The 6231-nt window shown below is 41.6% G+C and overlaps 1 pseudogene; it reads right to left on the bottom strand.

The window, feature by feature from the left end:
* Positions 1-1460: 1460 nt before the first annotated feature.
* On the bottom strand, positions 1461-1994 carry LOC147461901 (ADP-ribosylation factor pseudogene; annotated as a pseudogene).
* Positions 1995-6231: the final 4237 nt, after the last annotated feature.

Here is a 6231-nt window from a genome sequence, read left to right as displayed (position 1 = left end):
CTCAAAGCACTACGCAAATGGCTATTAGTGATGAATGGTTAGAAGAGGCAACTTTGTATACTTTGAAGATATTGCTATTTAGAGCATTAACCACCATTAAGAGTTAAAAACAGAGTTGTTTGAGGCTACTAAAGCACTTTTTTTAAAAGGGTATGGCTGAAAGAAATATCTTTTGTGAAGGAAAACAATTTTGAATGGAGGAGTTCACTACTATAAGAGACTTCTTTCCATATTTCCATAGAGCAAACAAAATTACACGTGGCTTGGAAAGGAAGTTGGACCACATACTACCAAACTACATGACAACAATAGGCAACATCTACTACTTCAAAGCACACCTAATTACACCATATGTCTCGACTAACTAATGCCCATATAAGCCAAGTTTCATAATCCATGCTTCATGCACAAAGTGTAAGTTGTTTAATTAGGCATAACTTTGTTGTCACATTGACTTCAAGTACTAGAAGTAGATGATCAAAAAGTAACACCACAAATCCTCACCTTCACGTACAAGTACACGAAAAAGACCAAAACGATACCACAACTCCAATGTGAAATTTGTGGGATTTTTCTGCAAGTTGTCTCAGTTGCTGCAACCTCTCCACAACTTTATATGGTAGCAGATGATCCTAAATTGAATAGGGGTGTCGCAGCTCTCCAATTTAGTGTTTGGAAAAAAATAGTCATGGTTCCTTTTTATGGATTGTCCAAGAGGAAAATTTGAAGAGTTGGACTAATTTTCACTAATCTATACTATTTTCCTCAAAATCTAGATAGGATTTTTCCTTCTCCTCTTCCTCTTATTCCACATTTTTCAATTTCAAAGCAGCATGATTGGAAGCTAAGTCACACTTTTTTGGAACATTGTTCCCATCCTAATTAAGCCCTTGAAGTTGATCGATGACTGTGACTCATTGCATGTTGAGGATGATTAACTGAATGCTACGTCATTTGCATCACCTTTTTGAAAGCGAGAGCTTGGATTTGAAGCCATGTAGCTACTCATATCTATTGCCACTAGACCACTAGATACAGTTAGAGAGAGAGAGAGAGAGAGAGAGAGACCAAAAGAGGCAACAATGATCAGAGCCAAGCAAGTCTGTACACAAGGATACGATAGCTATATTGGTAACTACCTTTGTGATGCATAGATGTTGAAGCTCAGCATGCATTAACGAGGGACATGGATAACCTCTCTCTCTCTCTCTCTCTCTCTCTCTCTCTCTCTCTCTCTCTCTCTCTCTCTCTCTCTCTCTCTCTCTCTCTCTAGCGCGCGCACACGCACACGCACACATCTAACAAGTTGTTGAGAAAAATATTTCAAACATGAGTTTGTCCCCAAAAGGCAAATTCAACCAATGTCATCACTAGATACATAACTTATTCTTATGATAGTTCAACCATCAGTCTCAGACAAACTTCCCTAGGAAAGATCTTCAAAAAAGGTTATCATTTTACTAGGAAAACTTTTGTTGTCCCTTGGCAATGTTACCAAAGAGCCAATCCAAGCCCTCATAAAGACCTTTGCCTAATGTGGCACAATATATACTTCGTAAATATGCGAGTGGCATTAACAAAGGGAGTGTAACCCACTTTGTCAACCATCTCAACTGCATTCATAGCATTGGGAAGATCTTGCTTGTTTCCAAAGATAAGAAGCGGAATATCCCGTAGCTCATCACATTAAGCATTCTATGAAATTCATCACAAGCTTTCACCACATGATTCATGTCATTGCTGACAAAGATCAGGCCTTGGATATCTTAGAAGTAGTGCCTTCAAAGAGGGTGAATCATATCTTGATCCCTAATATCCCACACCGTGTAAAAGTAATGTTCTTGTACTCCACAATTCAACGTTAACAAACCCTATGGTTGGAATGGTGGTCATGATTTTGCCAAGCTTGAGCTTGTAAAAATGATGGTTTTTTTAACAGCAAGATGTGCATCTCCTTCTTGGTGATGGAAGAGCTTGATGAAGGTGAGACCCATATTGGCGACTTGCCCTCTCGTATACACAGTACACCAAGAGCACACAAGAAAATGGGAGAGCGAAAACTCTCTCTCTCTCTCTCTCTCTCTCTCTCTCTCTCTCTCTCTCTCTCACACACACACACACACACACACACACACACAAAGTGCACCCTGGGGAAGTACTTGAGGTGTAAAATTAGTGTCTGAGCTAACATACACTGAGTTGGTTGATGGATTCAGCAGTTGTCATTGCTACTGCAGCTACTACCTTCGCTTTGACTTCTACACACTTGTGCTCTCCACATGCAATGCAATACGCTCAACTAATCCCTCGACTTGTAGCATGTACAACATCTCATGTGTAGGCTATACTCCTTCTCGGCCATGGACTCCCTCCCTCGCACCAGATGCTACCACAATTACCCTTTGCAATCACATTCCACGTTGATAGAGTACAAAATATTACAGGAACATCTTGGTTGATGAAGCTACCACTTGCCAGAGCATGAATCGGGCCCACACACACACACACACACACACACACACACACACAGTTTCTTATATACATAGGTTAAAATAGCACATGAGACTTCATCAACAATTCAAGAACCATTGACCACAACATTCATTTGAAGTAGACATATCTATTTAGTTATTTACACTAAAAGATATATATGTCTATTGTGCACGCCAGATCTTAGAATCTCTAGGGTCCTACTAGAAAGAGAGAGAGAAAGAGAAAGAGAGAGAGAGAGAGAGAGAGAGAGAGAGAGAGAGAGAGAGAGAGAATATTTGCATCAAAGTCAATTGTCCTAATGGTGCACGAGGGAGTCTTAGGGATACTCAGAAACATGCCAGTGCACCATACGGCTACAACCTAAATGTTACCATATACATGTGGTAGTGATGTGTGTGAACACACTAGGACCACCGGGGCATTTTTTCCCTCTTTAGGGGGTTTTTTCCCCCATGCATTGTATATATGCCCATCACTCTAGGGCTATCTATCTTTCCATTACACACTAAGTAATACACTCTCTATTGTGTGCCTTAAGCTTCCTTCGTCTTCTCCAACTTGTGTGCGTTTCTCTGCAACCCTAATTCCAACAATTGGTGTCAGAGCAGGTTGCGTCCTCCCGAGCTTAGTCGCCAGCTGCTCCAGTACACGCCTGCTCACTTTCTCCGATTTCAGTGAGCTTTGGCGAGCGTTTGCAGGTCGACAAATGTTTTTTATTTGGGCTCATTTCGGCCTCCGTTTCCATTACAGGCAGTACTGCACAGGCTATTTCGTCATTTTGTGCAGAATTTTTGTCAGTGCCGTTTTCTGCATAACAGGTGCCTTACAGTCTTCTAAGGTTTGTGCTATGTAGCACGTGTTGTTTTCGCTCCGTTTCTCCTATTTTCGGGCAATTTTCACATCAGGTGCAACATTTACCATGGCTGAAAACAACAACACATATGTGTTCAAGATGTTTGCTGCCGAGGACAGGTGGGACAATTACCCTATGTGGGCTTACATGATGCAACATGTTCTTGTGTCAAAGGGCATCTGGAATATTGTGCAGGGCATTGATGTACGTCCTGGTTCTGAGGATGTAGGCGATGTTGAGGATGTTGCAGGTCTTGCTGCAAGGATTGCTGCTGTTAGAGTTGTTTTGCTACGGTAGAACAAGCTCGTTGGGATGTTAAGGATGCGCAAGCTCATGCATTGATTGCGTTGTCTGTGAAGCGCACCATTGTTCCTCACATCCGTTCAGCAAAATCTGCAAAACAGGCTTGGGATATTTTGGCTGGTCTTTATGCAAGTCGCAATGAGGCTAAAATTGCTTTACTGCTTAAAGAGTTGGAGTCAAAGATTATGCATGAGGAAGATGATATGGACACTTTCCTTGCTAGTGGCAAGGATATCAATGAGCAACTCATTTCTGCAGGTGAAGTCATTTTAGACAGTTCCCTAGTGCATACTGTTATTGATGCCTTACCAGATTCTTACCAGACTTTTGCTAGGACTTGGAGACTGATGACCCGAGGAAATCCTGAAGTTGTCAAGTTTGCAGATTGATGTTGCAAGAGTCACTTTCTAGAAAAAACAGGACTAGGCAGCGTGCAGTTGAACAGGCTTTTATTGCTTCTCAAAGAAAGGGTGGTAACAGTAATGCAGCCACTTCTTATGGTTCTGCTGGGAGTGGCAAAAATTCTATTCCTAATGCTTCTGTTGGCAGCAATTCGTTTGGAAATTCTAGTGATAAGGGCAAAAAGAAGATGCGTTGCCATTATTGTAAAGCTAATGATCACTTGATCAAGTCATGTCCTAAGTTGAAGGCCAAAGAGGCTAAGAAGAAAGAGGGTGGTTCCACTGTAAATGCTGGTTCCACTACAAATGCAGCCATTGTTGAGTCTTCTGTGAAAGGAGACTGTAATGCTGATGTTGATGCAGAATGGGCTTTTAGTGTAGAGTGCACTTACAATCCCGTTGTCCATGATGCATGCTTGTCAGTTGCTGCAGATTCACATGTGTGGTATTTCAATAGTGGTGCTACAAAGCACATTACCTCACATCGTGAATTGTTTACCTCTCTCGAGTCTGTCCCTCATGGGAATTCAGTAACTTGTGCCAACAATGCCTCTTATCCAGTTCAGGGAGTTGGAAAGATTGTGCTTACTGCTGCTAATGGCAGTTCTTTCACACTTGTTGATGCACTTTATGTACCTGGGATCAAGAAGAATCTCTTGTCTGTATCTGCACTTGCTAGACTTGGACTTGTAGTCAAATTTGTGGATGACAGATGTACCATTCATGATCTCAGTTTTGGTGATGAAATTGTTGCATCTGGCCTTTTGTGTCGTGGGCTGCATAAGCTCACTTTGTATGACAAGTGTGGACAAAATTTTGCAAATGCTGTTGCAAATTCAAGGGCTATTTCAGATGCAAAACTTTGGCATGCACGTTTTGGTCATTTGAATTTTGCCAGTTTGCTACGTTTGCAGAAATCTAATATGGTTGCTTCTTTGCCGCCTCTTGAAGCACCTGTCAAACATGTTTGTGAAGGCTGTATTTTGGGTAAGATGTAGCATTCTAAGTTTCTAAAGGATGGTACAATTTGGGCCACATGCAGGTTGCAGCTTATGCATAGTGATGTTTATGGGCCCATGCAAACTCCTTCCTTGGGCAATTGCCTGTACTTCGTGACTTTCATTGATGATTACTCCAGGCATGCATGGGTATTTCTGCTTAAAGTGAAGTCCGAAGTTTTTATGTGCTTCAAAAAATTTCTGGCTATGGCTGAAAATGTCTCGAAATGTACTATGGGCACCCTCCGTTCCGATCGAGGGGGGGAGTATGTCTCATGAATTTAATGCATTTCTAGCTAGTCGTGGGATAAAACACCAATGTACAGTGCCTTATACACTTCAGCAAAATGGTGTTGCGGAGAGAAAAAACAGGTCACTGACGGAAATGGCACGATGTATGGTCAAAAGTCAAGCTTTGCTGCATTCTTTTTGGCTTGAGGCCATCATGTGTGCCACTTATGTACTTAACAGGTGTCCTACAAAAGCTTTGCAGTCTATTACTCCATATGAAGCATGGCATGATAGAAAGCCTTCTATTGAGCACATGCGTGTTTTTGGTTGTTTGGCATATGCTTTGGTGCCACAAACACAGCGAAGAAAATTGGATGATAAGGCTGTCAAATGTATTTTTGTTGGTTATAGTGTTGAAAGCAAAGGTTACAGGTTGTATCATCCGCAAACAAAACGTATTCTGGTTTCACAGGATGTAGTGTTTGTGGAAGATTCTGTTCAGCCCTTGTTGTCATGTACTATAGACAGTAATGTAAGCTCACAGGACGTTTATGACACTTTGTTGCCTCTTTTCAGTGGTGGAAATACGAATGTAATTTCCAATGAGGCAAATGTAGAGCCTATGGGGGTTTTTGAAAATGTTACAAATCAGCCTATCACTGATGCAGATGTACATGATGTACTTGATGAGGAAAGGGCTGAAAATGAGCAGGCTAGAGGTATGCCAAAATGGCTGGTGCACACTTTGCGTGACAGTGAATTGGATGCACCTTTGTCTAGTCGTACTCGTTCAGGCTCTCGCCATGCATCTTATGCATCAGATTGTTATGCTTTGGCTGTGTCTAGTTTACAAGATGTTGAGGAGCCTCTGTCTTTTGATGAAGCACAGAATTCAAAAAATTGGATGTCTACCATGCAATCAGAATATGATGCGCTTATAGAAAATGACACA

This window comes from Adiantum capillus-veneris, chromosome 3 (assembly GCF_014529385.1).
Source record: "Adiantum capillus-veneris isolate H3 chromosome 3, ASM1452938v2, whole genome shotgun sequence".
NCBI lineage: Eukaryota > Viridiplantae > Streptophyta > Polypodiopsida > Polypodiales > Pteridaceae > Adiantum > Adiantum capillus-veneris.
The sequence above is the reverse complement of the archived record's forward strand: the minus strand, read 5'-3'. Positions and strand labels throughout refer to the sequence as shown.